The sequence below is a fragment of the Nilaparvata lugens genome, chromosome 8, assembly GCF_014356525.2.
Source record: "Nilaparvata lugens isolate BPH chromosome 8, ASM1435652v1, whole genome shotgun sequence".
NCBI classification, from domain to species: Eukaryota; Metazoa; Arthropoda; class Insecta; order Hemiptera; family Delphacidae; genus Nilaparvata; species Nilaparvata lugens.
Window position 1 is genome coordinate 33,146,329 of NC_052511.1, and position 16,650 is coordinate 33,162,978.

Consider the following 16,650-nt stretch of genomic DNA (forward strand, 5'->3'; position numbering starts at 1 on the left):
AAAGAAATGAAATTTCCGTCCGCGCACAGGAGTATCAATAAATCTCTAAAATTACAATACAAGGACTATTTTTGAAAATAAACTGAAAAAAAATAAACATCCATAATATAATGAGTAAGTTAATGAAAAAGAAACATTGTTATAAGAGTAATGAGAGTAATGAGGTCTATAATTAGAAAAAAAACATGTGATTAATATAATTAATTAATGTTCAGAATTAAACCAGCAATCATATAACCCAGGAATAGAAAGGTGGATAGAGCTAAGAAAAATAGTAATTGAATAGAACTTAGAAAATAGCAGCAACTGCCAAAAATACAATAACAGTTATGCAACCTAATAACCTGAAAGCTATATTATGTTGAAATGCCAGATCTTAGAAATATGAAGCTAAGGGAATATTGAATAGATTATCTTAGGATGTGGTACCAACTTTCAATCACATCAATATTGAGAGCCAAGATTATCTTCTTCACTTTTCTTTTGAAAATTGGGAGAGGATAACTAGCAGAAGCAATATCCTGAGGCAGTTGCTTGAAAAATCTTCCTTGCAGGAAACAGAAAGACTTTTGGAAAAAAGTACTATGAGGTCTAGGAATGGGAAACCTTTCAGCAAACCTAGTTCTCCTATCATTGGCCTCGTGCCCCAAGGTAGCGCCTTCATTCCCACTAGACCAATAGAATTGAGATAATACCTTGAAAACATACAAGTGTCTCAGAGGCAAAATTTTCATAGACTGAAAAGAAGAGAATAAATCCAGATTTTCTTGATTATCAACTATTGCTCTTACTAAGGCTCTCTGGAGTGACAATACAGGCTTCAAATGGGTTATGTAAGTACTTCCCCAACAAACTAATCCATATGAGAGACGAGACTGAGCAAGGGCAAAATAGAGGTCTCTCAGAACAAATGTTGGACACAAGTTTCTAAGACTGAAAACCCTATGTAGAAGGCAACGCAAGTATTTTTTCATTGACTCTATCTGGTTTTTCCACAATAAATCATCATCAACGGTAATGCCAAGATACTTTACACTTCTCTCTTGATTTATAATTCCACAGCCACAATCAACTTCATTGCAACCAACAAAATGAAACTTCAAGGGCTGGATAAGCATGAATGAAGATGCAATCCCAAAATTCAGGTAGATGGTTTTCTCAAGGTTCAGGCTCAATTTATTGTATGCAAACCACACAGAAATCAAGCGAAGGTCATTTGACATCTGATCATACAGATCCGAATCTGAGGTTGCACCATAAGAAAGGGCAGTGTCATCAGCAAAAACTGTGAACCTTCCACTGAAAGGGCCATGATACAGGTCATTAATATACACCAGGAACAGGATAGGTCCCAATACAGAGCCTTGTGGAACTCCACAATCCACCATAAGAAGTGGACTAGAACTCAAGCCAATGCTAACTGCCTGAGACCGTTCAGAAAGGTATGAATAGAACCAAGTTAGAGGCAAACCACGAATACCAGCTGCTTCCAATTTCCTAATGAGTGTTGCATGGTCAACCGTGTCAAAGGCTTTCCGAATGTCCAAAAACAAGCCAGATACTCTTCTCACCTCTCTATTATTGATGTTCAAACATATCTCTGAAATGAACTTTCTCAAAGCTAACTCAGTTCCTAGGCCCTCTCTAAAACCAAATTGGCAATTTGAGAAAAAATTAGTTGAATTTAGGAAAGTCAACAAGCGATTTTTGATCAGTTTTTCAAATATAACTGAGAAAACAGAGAGAAGAGAAATGGATCTATAATTCTGGATTAATTTTGGGTTACCTTTTTTGGGAATTGGAACTACTTTCGCAATTTTGAGTTTACATGGAAAAACACCCTCAGAAATGCTTAAATTAAATATGAAACATAACACTGGACTGATGATTGTGCTTATTTTCTTGACCATGACTGATGAGTATCCATCGATGCCAGGGGCCTTAGAGTTTTTCAGGGATGCAATGACTTTTTCAATCTCCAAAGAAGAAATCGGATACCAAAACAGTGATCTATCACAACGTGGCTCTCTGAAAACATTGTTATAGTCGTTCAACGCTTGCTGAGGAAAAGGGGGTGGAACAGCAGACTTAGGTGCAGAGACAAAGTATTCATTGAACAGATTAGCAACCTCTGAATCTTCACTTACAACACCATCCTCGGTTACCAAATTGAATTTACTTTTCTTGGCTCCTCTTCCAATCAATTCATTGATAAGTTTCCACTGTTTTTTGGAATTACCTCTTACAGTCTGGAACCGATCATAGTAATATCTCTCCTTTGCTATCTTTACCCACATTTTTATCTTGTTCCTCAAAGTAACAAATTCATGTTTCAATCTGATGTTCTCAGGCTCATTCATTGTCTTCTTATATAATTTGTCCCTTGACCGAATAGCTTCACAAAGTCCACTGTTCATCCAAGGCTTCAATAATCGTTGCTTGTGATTTATTTGAGTGGACTTAGTGACCTTAGATGATTGAATGGCAGAGTCCAAAACATAACAAAAACAATTATATGCGTGATTAACACTTTCGGCACTGAATACAACAGACCAATCTTGGATTGTAAGTAATCCTGTGAGAACATCCCAATTTATTTCATGAAATGAACCAAAATTCACCCCTGGCCGAGACTTTTTTGCCAGCATAGAAAGACACACAGCTCTGTGATCACTTATAGAGACCTCAAGAACAGCAGAGCGCGCAGAAGATGGACCAACACCTCTCAGCAACACATGATCAATGCACGTTGAAGTATTTTCCGTGACACGTGTATCAATATCAATCAAATTTTCAAGACCACTAGAAGAGATTATTTCAAAGTACCTGTCGCTAATTCGATCAGAATTATTAACATTTATATTAAAATCACCAATACATACAACAACCGAACTCTTAATGCTACTCAACATATCACTAAAATCAGTCAAGAAACGATCAACCGGAACTCCATGCCATCTATAAATTCCTATCAGAGTGAAGCAAACATTATTGTACACACATTCCAATATAAGCTCAGAATATAAATAATCTAGATAGTCTACAACAAATAAATTAAGAATCATACAGATTGATAATCTCAAGCAATCACTGTTATGAATAGATAAGAATCACAACCTCTAAGAATTGATAAGAGTTTATCTACTTCGATTAAATTCATCTCGATTAATAGAAAAATAAGTGGAAATAGAAATTCAAGTTGCATTGACAAATAATACGGTATTCAATAACAAAATTCTAATTACCTCAAAATAATGAAAAAATATTCAAAATATTCTAATATGATTATTTAATCTTAACTGTTATCAGTCCTATTATTCTCTAAAGATGTATATTCTGTGATATAGCCTATATATTTTAACTTATTCATAAATTAGGCCATTATAAATGCAATATTACAATTGTCAGAAGCTGTACAATATCAAATTCCGGAATCTAATTCAATATTATTACAGAATCAGTGATCAGATTAGAGAGAATAATATTGATTGTGCCAAATAGTTAATTATCTTAGAAGTGAAATATTCTCCAAATTCATGTATTTACCGAAAAAATTGAAAAATAACAATAATATACACATACATAAATGTAATCTTAGACCATTAGTGTCCACTATATTAATATCATAATATTATAATAAGTATAGAATCATATATATTATAATAAGTGTAGAACATCTTCATGATGACAGTAGGCTATATGTTGACTGTATCAGATTTATCGTTGAGATATAGTATTTATTTTGAGGTATACGATTTATTTGAGGTAAAGTCTAATATGATTATTCAATATAACTGTAATCAGTCCTATTATTCTCCAAAAATGTATATTCTGTGATATAAATATATTTTTTTAATTTTTTTTTTAAATTTATTTATAAATTAGGCCATTATAAATGCAATATTACAATGTATTATCAGAGATGTAATATACTATTTCATTATGAATGGATTGAAGTAATGATTCCAAATCAAAGATAAAATAGGTACTGAGCTAAATCCTGTACATCCCGAAAAAACATTTTACTGATATTGATAAGTGCTACCTGTTATCTAAGTATTCTCACAGCTATTGATAGCTTAAATACAAACAATAGGAGAACAGGATTAATAATGAACGAAATAAAATTTCATTATTATCAATATAGAAGTCCAATAATTGAACTTCTATAAAGGAAAACTCAACTGAATAAGATACCGTACTAACCTAGGCACATTGATATGACACTTCCAACTACACACACGTCCAAAATAAATAGACACATCATACATGAGTAAGGCAATCATGAAGAAGTCTATTCTCGAAACTGCTCAAGATCATTCTCCGATTTGATAATGAAAATTTTTCCGTCGTCTACCTTCCTAACTTTGACTCGACCCGCTCGATCGCACCACACATGACGCACCAATCCGCTCTTCTGCAGCTCTCTTGAAGCGTTGAAAAGTTTTCTCTGGCCCTTGGAAAGCGCCATATTGACGAAGATCCGGCCATCCCCATTCAGGTTGATTGACTTGGGAGTGAGTTCTTCTTCTTGTTTCTTTCAAGTAAAAGATGAGCATCAGTTCGACGTACGAATTTGACATGAAGTGTAGGGGGGCGACCTCCACTCGGCTTTCCCAGTCTATGAGCGCAGTCAATTGATTCACTGTTCAAATTAATGTCCAGCGCGCGACCCAACGAGGTAACAATCTGAACAACATCTTCACCAACGCTTTCAGGAATACCATGAATTTGAACGGAATTTAGACGGGAGTATTGATCACGCTCTTCAAGAAGCGCTAATATTTTGATGTTTTCAGCTTTCACTTTTGCGTAATCACTCTTCAATGAATCAATGGAATCCTGTTGCAGCTTAATCTTTTCATTAAGTAGTTTGTTACTAGCGATATGGTCATCAAGTTTTTTCTCTAGATTTTTCTGAGAAGCTATAATGTCCATCTTGAATTTTTCAAACAGCGAAACAAGAGTATCCCGATCAATCACTTCACGAGTCGGATTCTCCTTATGAATAGATTTCACCGGTGTAGAGTCCGATTGTGAACGTAAACGTCTCTCATTGGAAAAGCAACTATCACACGACCACGATTTGGTTGACAAAATTTCAATTTCAGAGTCATCAATTTTCAGACACTTGCCGTGAAAAGAAGACCGGCACTGAGAGCACTGAAGTTGATTTTTCTCGTTTCTTTTAATTGATACTAAGCACTTACCACACACAGACATTGTTAGAAAAGTGAATAACCGATTCTAAAAATTGCAAGAATTTCAGTGTTAAACAATACAACGATGGAAAGTTCCAATTCAACAGTTTACGCGAGTCAGTATCAGTCAGATAAGATACGGTCAACGGAGCATTTAACAAAAACAACCGTTCACTACGACTGCCTAGTCGATACTCGTTGATGGATCGTACTAGTTGATGGATTTAATTTCAAAAGGGATCGCATTATGGTTGATGGTAGAATCTCGTGGAGATGTCTCAGCATTGGCTGTCCGGTAAATTTGAAGACAAATTCGGGCATAAATAAAGTATTAGATACAATCGGACAGCACAATCATCCGGCTCCAGATTTGGATCCTGCGAGTGACAATTCAAAGAGTGAATTAGCTTCAGAATTTATTTCAAAATCTCCAAAAACTCCTAGAAATAACAGAAGTTCACTTTCATCACCTATGACTTGTGATATGGGTGTAAATATGCCGACCACAAGGACTGTCTCAAATGATTCTTCAGATAGTATGCGTACAGTCGAGCTTCTTCAGCAACGAGATGATTTAATTGCCTTCTCACAAGAATTGAAGATCAAATTGAAATACTCGAGAATCAAGTGAAATCTCAAAAAGCTGAGTCCAGTTCAATGGCGCTAAATTTTAAGAACGAACATCTGGCTATCAAAGATTAACTTAAATCTATGGCCGTTACTGTGGAAACCTTGGAGGTTGACAACCGTGTCTTACGGAGTGAAATAGAAATGTCCAGAGATGAAGCCAACCGATGGAAGAATAAATACGAGGTGCTAGTGAATTCGCCATCATGTGATGTTTTGACGCAGCGACGAAGTGAGGACCGACTCCAGTGGGCGAATTTAAAAAGTAATAATAGACAACTGGTGCAAGGAAAGGACTTACAATCAAATAATAATGACTCACGAGACATACATAAAAAGAATAAGACTGACAGTAATAACACGAAACAGCGAGTGAAGATTAGGTGTTTTTCGGACAGTCAGGGAAGACAGGTTGCCAAGGGTGTCTCTTCAGAGAGTGATCATGACTTTCTAAATATGATGAAGCCGGGTGCCAAGTTTGATTCAGTGACGGAGGAGTGCAATAGTATGTGTTCTGATATGTGTGAGAAAGATCTAGTGGTTCTTATTGCTGGAGCTAATGACGTAGCATCAAATGAATCATATAATTTTATTAGATCGTTCAAAAAGAGACTTTTGGAATTGCGACATACCAACGTTTTAGTGCTCTCCGTACCACACCGTTATGATCTACCCCAGTGGTCATGTGTAAATGTGGAAGTACGTAAAACCAATGAACAGTTGGAAAACATAAGCAAACGCTTCTCAAACGTTGTTTTTATGGATTTAAGTTCACTGGGAGCAAGATTCCACACGTCTCATGGTCTTCATCTTAACAGAATTGGTAAAAAACATATTGTTGACATGATACTGAATACTGTAACTCGAATCAATGCCACTTTAGAGTCAACCAAAAACACTATTACGTTAGGTCAAAAGGGAAATGACAACAATTATTTTTTAGATGTATAGATTGTTCATCTATTGCTATTATGAGTAGTTCACCTAGTTGTAAGAAAAATGAAACTTTTGTTACTAATTTGTAATGCACAATCTTTAAATGAGACCGTAGGTAATCAAACATTTATTTGAAACTAAAATAACTCGGTCCACTGGTAATAGCTGTATTAATCCCAGGACAATTAACTTACGTAAGCCTATTGAAATGTCTATTACCTCAGAATTTAATGTAGGATATCTAAATGTTCAAGGTATAAACAATAAACATGTAGTTTTGAATGAATTTGGGAATAAAAACAATTGTCACGCTCTTTGTCTGAGTGAGCATTGGTGCAAGGAAGAAGATATAATTTATCATTAATTAGATGATTATGTTTTAGTCAATAGTTATTGTAGAAAACAATTCATACATGGGGGAGTATCTATTTATGTCAGACCTGAGCTTGCAAAAGAAAGTATTAAATTAGATTTACAATCCAAATCCAAATCTCAACAGTGAAAAGAACTTTGAAGTAACAGGCATAGCTATTAATAAACTTAAGCTTATTGTAGTTTCTCTGTATAGATCGCCCTCAGGAAACCCTGCTCTTTTCTTACAGGGTCTTAATGAGGTTTTACATTTGTTCAGTAGACCCAGGTGGAAAAATTATCGTATTGTACTGGGAGGTGACCTTAATGCTGAGTTTAATGTACTACAAGATAAGGCAACAGTTCATGAGTTGAAAAATCTATTAAGGCAGTTCAACTTTTATTGCACAAATTTAAGGCCCACTAGGGGATCTGCTTGCCTTGACAATATATTTACCAACATAGGGACACAATATATCTACACAGATGTAAAAGCATTCCATTTTTCTGACCATGATTGTGTTTTTCTGAGGCTATTGAATTTGGCCCAAGGGGATGGCGGTGTCAAGACAAAGATGGTTTCTACTAGACCTGTAACTGTTGAGAAGATGCAAAATTTTAGATCTGCACTATCAAATATAAATTGGGTAGCCAAATTATCTAACCAAGTGGGTGGTGAAGCTATTTTTAACCGTTTTATGGAAATATTTTTGTATTATTTTGATTCGTGCATACCACAGAAAATTGTTAGAGTCACAACTAACACTCCTGAAGCCAAAGTGAAGAGGAAACCTTCCACCTGGTATACACCTCAGTTGTTAGAAATGAAAAACAAATTGTTATTGTATCATCACTTATATATAAGAGACAAGACAAATTTATCTAGATTAGCGTATTGTAATGCTAGGACTGAGTATAAGAATGCTATAAATACAGCCAAGAAACAGTACAACTCAACTCAGATTGAGCTCTCCAGTAATAGATGTAAATCAGCCTGGGAAATGATCAATCAAGTTAAAAAAGAGAGTCTAAATGTTAGAATGGGTATTCCTCCAGATGCTTTTAATGAATTCTTTGTAAAATCAGTTGAAGAGGTGCATGATAAAATTGTTCAGCCAATCACTACTGCTGCCCAACTTATTGAAAGTTGCACTACAGCAAGGAGGCCTGCCTTCGGTTTTTCTGAAGTAACTCCTAACATTATATTAGATATAGTTAATAGCTTTAAGTCATCTGACAGTGTAGACATCTACAATTTATCCAGCAATATAATTAAAAAGGGTCATATACTGCATTGTTGAACCTCTAACTTACTGCATCAATAGTTGTATAACGGAAGGAGTGTTTCCTTCTATACTCAAATTATCAAGATTAGTACCAGTTTATAAAAAGGGACCAAAAGATTGTCCATCTAGTTTTCGCCCCATATCATTAGTTCCTATATTTTCAAAGATCTTTGAGTCAGTAATAAAAATCCAGATCTCAAATTACCTAAGTGAACAGCACATTTTAAGTGAAGCTCAGTTTGGTTTTATAAAAGGTAGATCTACCGCATCTGCAATAGATGCTCTGATTAAAAAAGTGTTGGATGCTTTTGAAACAGGTCAATTCGCTCAGGCTACCTTTTGTGACCTCAGCAAGGCATTCGATTGTGTCGACCACACAATCCTGCTGAATAAACTTGGTCTCTACGGTATGAACAGTGTAAGCCTCATGTTAATTGGGTCATACTTATTTGACCGTAAGCAAACAGTCTATGTAGGTCATACTAAATCTAAGGTAAAAATGATCAAGTTTGGTGTTCCTCAGGGCTTTATCCTTGGACCTGTACTTTTCACCCTGATGATAAATGATATTCCATTATCAGTGACATCTCAGTCAATGCTTTACGCAGATGATACCACTTTTTCAATTCAGACTCAGATTTTCAAAAACTCGCTTTTACGATTGAACAACATACTTTAAACCAAGCAAGCATATGGTTCAGGGCAAATGGTTTCTTATTGAATGATAATAAGACTCAACAAATTATTTTTAGCTTAAGAGAGATTCCAACAGATAATAGTGTAAATAATTTCAAGTTTCTAGGTATATATTATATTGACGAAAAATTAATATGGAAGCCACATATTGAGTATGTAAATAGTAAATTGTCTAGGGTTATCTATTTGTTGAAGCAATTAAAAAATTATGTACCTGATAGCTATGTACGGTCAGCCTATTTTGCATTTTTTCAAAGTATTCTTCTATATGGCGTGTTGTTTTGGGGTAATTGTAGCCATGTTAGCAGTGTACTTTTACTTCAGAAAAAAGCCATCAGGATATTAGCAGATGCGCGTAATAGTACTGAGCATTGTAGACCTTTGTTTATTAAGTTGAGAATCTTGACAATCATAAATCTTTATATATATATATACACTGCTCTAATACATGTAAAAACAAAGGTAGAGAAAATTCCAAGACATACCATACATTCTTATGCAACAAGAAATAAGAATAGACTGAATATACCATTCCAAAGGCTTTCAAAGTCAATGAATAGCTACAATATTATTGGTCTGAAACTGTACAATAAGTTACCTCTAAGCTCAATAAATGAGTCTACAGATAGATTTAAAATGAAACTTTTCAACTGGTTAGTGAAAACACCAATGTATTCTATACAAGCGTTCTTGGATTCCGATATGATTATTGATGTTTGATTCCTTGATTGCTTAAAGCTTTTCTTTCTTGTTTTAACAATTTGACAGGGCCTTGTTTGTACTGTTGTTTGTATAGTGATGAATATTTGAATTCTTCTGGGCTTACTTTAGATGTAGTTATGTTTATGTGTTTATATATGCATATCGTATATACTTTCAATTACATTAACTTATAACCTTCTGACTTTTGTCTTGTGTCTGACCTTTTTAAAAGATGATAAAGAAGATAATTTTGAATAAAATTTAGAATTTAGAAATAGGCAGACACATCTAGAAAATACCTGAGTCTATACCTAATTCATGCAGGTGAACGGGCTAGAGTCAAGAAAACTTCAATTAATCTTGCCATGCCTGATTTAATAGGTTTATACTATAGAATAACACTACAATTTGAAATAATTGAAAAATACAAACAGCTTCAATAAACATTGGCAACTAAAAGCGAACAACAGAAACAACAATTTCATGTTACTTTGTTGACATTCTTCATCTGATTTGGGGGCGCATTACTATCCTTCGTTTAGATAGCAATACGTCACAAAACCAAACAATATCAGTCATAAAATAACAAATTAATTTCAACATGAAATTACTCAAGAAAGAAAAGCCCGTTGAACCCAAATTTCGTCGATAGTAACTCATATAACCCATTTCATAATAACTTTGAATCCCCACTTTTGATTGACATTCTCGAATGAACCTTTGTTTCACTACACTGCACTTTCGTTGGTCTGTACGTTGCTTTATCGTCGGGGTTACAGTACCTTGTTTTTGGCGGTGAACTTTTACCGGTTGAATTTGGCTTGACGGCGACGTCCTCTTACGTCCCTAGACCTGTCGTCTGAACGGGTGTCTTGAAGCGGTGTTACATAAAGTTGCGGAACCAAAGGGGTGGTACATGAAGTTGGTTTGGGGACACACATGAACCGCTGTAAATAAATGTATTACAGCATTAATTTCTAACTCTTCCTACAATTCATCAAAAGCTAAAACAGGAGTTTATTCTGTTATTTAATTTAGATCTTATCTTGACGTTCTGATTTCATTCTCAAAATTTAACAGATTGAATTAAAACGAATTTACTTGCCAGAGTGTCATTAATATACAATGCAACATTTATGAAAACACCCGTAATAAATTAATATAATGCTTTTAGAAAATGAATACTTCATTAATTATGATGTTAACTTTTATATAAATTGATATAATACTCTTAGAAAAGGAATAATTCAGATTGAAATGATGCTAACTTATATGATATTTTTCGTTTGGTTTGCGAAATCAAATATAATTTTTCATATAGTAGCTCGACTAGTATTGTTGGAAACTTGTGCGCTAGCCAACATTTATTTTATTTATTATTTATGAACTATAGGACGCAATCCAAGTGTAAACAACGGGCATTCGCCCAAAACTGCTCAGAACCTTAATTTAAAATGAACAGTCCAGAGTTTATGATTTGATTTACCTACAAATACAAGTCCAAAAACGAGTATCAACTAGAATTATGAATTTATCACAAAACAAAACAAGACACTCTATAACACAATAAAAGAAAAAAAATATTGAAAATTTCACTTTAAAGGTAAAAATAATTTTTGCCCTATAAGATTCATCTTGTAGATAGTTTTTACCTTTAATTAAATAAAATTAGTAAACACATAGAAAATAATTTAAATTGTATTAAAATTTGAACATTCATTAATATTAATTTCATGGAAAAGAAAAACTTTCTTCTTCGTCTATTAAGATTTCTATCATAAAAATTTACTAAATCATTCGAAAGCCTTAATGACATAAAACAGAGTCTGAAAAATATAAATTATAAAATGTCATAAACTCAATATGAACATAATCTTAAAAATTTCATTCCAATTTAAAGGCTATCTTCCTGACTTTCAGCAATACTCTACGATAATATATCTCCAGAAACAATAACTCAAAAGTAACGTAACTGAAAACTTTCTATACTTCTTTACAAAAAAATTTATAATTATCTTCCATCACTAATAAAATCAAAAGGATTATTCTCAATCAATATTATTAACTTGAAAAATAACAGGCTTTGTTAATACCATACTCTTATGGAAGTTTCAATCAATTGAATTCCCTAAATTATATTTTAACCTTATTTTACGTACCTTAGCGGTTATTTGAAGAAACAATTATTCGTACATGATGAAGAAACACAATTAAACCTTTCAGGACATGGCACTACTAGAAAATTTAAACTTTAATAAAAATGAAACTAGCTCCTACATTAACTAATGATATAAACTTGCCCAAAAACGGCGAAACATAATGACTACATCTTTACTCTCGTAATGCTCCTAGCAAAGTGTCCTCCGAAACGTAATCTGATCTCGCGGCTGGGGAATCACCCCACTACTGTATTTAGAAACAGGTCTCCTATTGGGCGAAGGGAATCAATTTGACCAATCGTCGCGTGGCTTCTAGAGCCTTTGGACCAAATAGTAACTGCAAAATCGGTAATTTGTTATAATTTCAATGCTTGCTGTTTTCCAGCTTATCACACTCCATGTCACGACAGGAAGGCTACATTTTAGAGATAATTCCATAATCTACATTCCTCGACGACTCGGAGCCACAATTTTTAAATATCTATCATGGGAAACTCGAAGTCATGGCCGTTCATAATAGAGAGAGAAAATAATTTATTTCGCTAACTCACAATAATGGCTCTAGTCTATTGTGTACCGTATTAAATTTACTATTATAACTTGGAAAAAGGCCTGAATTAAAAATAGTGCTCGGCACAGTCTATTGCCAATGTTGCTTAATGGCAATAAAAATTTATATATTTTATTTATTTATTTATAATTTCAGTGAAGAAAAATGGTATAACAGGGTTGCTGATTCTCAAAATGACTTTATTTTCTCACAGACTGTACTAAAACACAGCCATCTATATTGGATAGCTGTAACTCAAATCATCCAATTACATTTGATCTAATATCTATATATATAAAAATGTTATGTTGGTTTGTGTGTAATGCAAAAACTCCAAAAGTACTGGACCGATTGAGTTGAAATTTTAACATGATATAAAATCCGCATCAAGGATGGTTTTTATCTACTTTTTACAATTTTCAGGGGCGCTACGCTCGCCCGAAAATTTTTAACTTTTTTGTTTATGGATTTTTCCGATTTTTGACTTCACATTCGGGGTCAGCTCGCGAAAATAAGTCGATTAAAAAAAAAAAAAATTGACCGGGCTCGCAGGGTGGCCCGGGGGGAGGGGGTGAAACTTTGGCCATTTTTGGCCAGATTTGAGCTGAGCGCTGCTGCAATCAAAGTGCAAAATCTGACCGCTAGATAGCGCGCATGTTTCAAAACGCAGCTTCAACAGGTTCGTGAGATATAGAGTACCGGTAAACTACACTCTTGATTACCGTATGTTTTCCGGTACAATTATTGGATTTCAATTACTTTCGCAATTCAGAACAAAGAAAGCATACCGATGCTTTTTTTTCACATGGACAACTGTATGTTGCGTGTTCCCGAGTCGGCAAACCAGATAGTCTTTATATTTACGCAGACAGTGGAAAAACAAAAATATTGTATATAAACAAGTATTGCAAAATTAAACTTATATGAAATGTATTCTTTGTTTTTTCTCATTTCTCAACCATTCGCAAACAGAGAGTGAGAATAGGGAAAAATCTGAGTGCAGAAGAAGGCCTTCCTGTAAAATTCGGCGTGCCACAAGGAACAGTTCTTGGTCCGATACTGTACCTCATCTTTGCCAATGAGTTGTGCTCACTCGACATTGGTGGCAAGATTATTGTCTTTGCCGACGACACAGCTGTGATATTTCAAGGCAACAACTGGAACGAGACTTTCATAACCGCTGAATTAGGCATGGAAAAAATTACACTTTGGCTCCACAGTAATATCCTGACTCTCAATTCATCAAAATAATTTCTAGCATTTTCACTGACGGACTCCAAAAAACCTGTACGAAATACAATCAAGTTACATCACTGCAAAATAAATCGCATAGACTGCAATTGTCCATCAGTAGAACGAACAGATAATATAAAATATTTAGGAGTTATAATAGACGACTTACTTTGGTGGGACAAACACATCATACAGCAAACAACAAAACTCAGGAAACTGGTTTACAGTTTCATTCAACTCCGACAGATACTCACACTGGATACGTTAAAAATTGTATATCACGCATTGGTAGAGTCAATAGCAAGATATGGAATCCTGGCATGGGGAGCTACGTATTTCTGCCATATCAATCCTGTTTTTAAAGTCCAGAAACTCATCCTCAGAATAATGGGACAGAAACATCCACTCTACCCTTCAGATTCTCTATATGAAGAGCTCCAACTACTGAGCATCCGACAAATTTACATTCACAATTACTCACATTCATCAGGAAAAACCCGCAGTTCTTTCTCAACATGGACCACACCCACAGCACGCGAAGAAGGAATATTGATCTAGCAGTCCCCAGGATGACAACAACTGCCGCCCAGAGAACAGTCACATACTTAGGACCGAAGATTTACAACAGGCTGCCAATGGACATCAAGGAAATGGTACTGGTTAATATATTTAAAGCAAAAACAAAAACTTGGATAATTGAAAATAGAATAAATTATAGTGAAGACCTTATTACAAACTAGATATTATGAATATTATTAATTCATTTTTTTATCAATCCTTTTTAAGAGACTATTCTCAATATTTTTTTCTTTTAGAATCTAATTATTTTCCATCAATAATTTTCTATTTTATATATAGGTATTCATTTACTCATTTTAATTTCTTTTTTCTAAAAATTTTGCTTTTTTTCATTTTATTTCTCATATAAACATTATTTTTCCTTTTAGTTTTGTAATTGCACAATAAACCAGATTTAACAGCTCACATAACACAGATGTTCATAATTTATTTAACAAGCATAATATTTGTGGTTTCCCAACACATATTTTATATATAGTGGGGGCCACAGAAAAAAAAAATAAAATAAACATTCAATCACAATGTGCCACTGCGAAGCGTGGCAGGGTACAGCTAGTTAGTTATATTTTCTTTGATAAAATAATCAATTCCATGTCGAATATATCACATTTATCAATAAAATATCCCTTTACTTAATTTGATTCAAAACTTTCATTACTGAGATCAGATTTTTATGTTCACATACACCTGAAATCTTGGCGGCTAATTTTGAAAGCTTTGATACAACAATCTGAACTTCTAATCAACAGAAATTGAGTTATTCGGTTGGTACGTATTCTATTTCAGCTTCTCTTGAAAGTATAATCACAGAATAAAAATCAATGGGAATAATTCTCAAATAACCTTTCAATATTTACACCAGTACCAGTAACCTATAAAAGGCTTACTGCTAACTGAAGCATGTTTGTGAGGATGGATGTAGTCTAGGATGGTCAAAGTTATCAACTTATTAAAAGCCATTTCAGGTATAATTCGTGTTTCTCATAAGGTAATATCTAAACATTATTTCATATATTCAAAAATAAAATTTAAAATCAATTATATGACTTGTCTACTCTAGTATTTTGTAGAATGAGAAAAAAGCATGGCGACTGAAGATTGTTTCTTTACATCTGTACAGTCACTGTAATTCATCTGTAGTCATTGCAAAGCTAGAAAGGGATAGTGTTATCCCTTTTGAATGATAAAAAAATTATAGAAACACTATTGGCAATAAAATACTGCACATTATAACGTGAACCTCACTATAGAATTTATTATGTTATTCTCTCACTCAGGGCTTCAAGTGTATGTGATTTGTTGATGAATGCACGAGCTTCAAGTTAGCCACATAAAAAATAGCTAAAAGTATGGTTCCGATGAATGAGACATATCCACGCAACAGAATTTGTTGTCCAGGGAAATCTGCCTTAGAAATTGCAAACTTTTTCTCAATGTATGGCATGTTGGTTTTGTGGCCAACAGTTTTGAGATTGATGTCATCTCAATTGTGACAAAAAGATCTACATTTACAGTAACGTTTTCTCAAAAAAGCGAGGGCCGATAAAACAGTTTTGAATAATGTTACAACAAACATTCAATTATTCGTCATTGATACAAAAACAGTGATTACAAATAGAAAACCTCAATCTTCATCCACCAACGTTTCCTCCACGGCAGATAAGGTATACTTCTCTCTTGCACGGTATACTCTGTCATCAACTTCTCACAGCGTCTACAGGAGTATTGGACAAAAACGAAGGCCATTTTTAAAATCTTGTTTTCCGTATGTTATACAAATTTCAAATTTTTTCTCTCCCTAACTTCACGGCTGATGATGAAGGGAAGGTTATTCTCGATACCCTTTCCTGATTTCTGAGAATGGACATCTAAAGGTCCAAACTTCACAGTTCCATGTGAAAACATTACAGTAATACCTCAATATTCGCATACCGTACCGTACCTATTTCATCATTTAGCTTTGATCAATAATATTTTAAAACTCTTCAGTCTGTATATGATTCATCATGTTGCTTTACTCTTAGGCTCAACTCACACTTACGCGACTCGGATCGAGAAGAGGCTCGACTCTAGTCGAGAGCATGTGTTTCCAAATGGTGACACTCAGACCAGTCGATTCTAGTCCTCTGCGACGTCATCATTTGAAAACACATGCTCTCGACTAGAGTCGAGTCTCTTCTTGACCTGAGTCGCATAAAAATGAGTTTAGCCTTAATGGTAATTATTTTACAATACGAGGAGTGGTGGCTCACTCCTCGGTTACCCGGCACATAGACTAACCCTTCTGGAGAAAGGCCCACACTATTGCGCAATAAAAATTATAAATAGAC

At 34.4% G+C, this 16,650-nt stretch overlaps 1 protein-coding gene across 3 annotated transcripts in view; it reads left to right on the forward strand.

Annotated features, from left to right (window-relative positions):
- LOC111060408 overlaps positions 1–16,650 on the forward strand; it is a 76,573-nt gene that overhangs the window by 17,867 nt on the left and 42,056 nt on the right. The window lies entirely within an intron of this gene.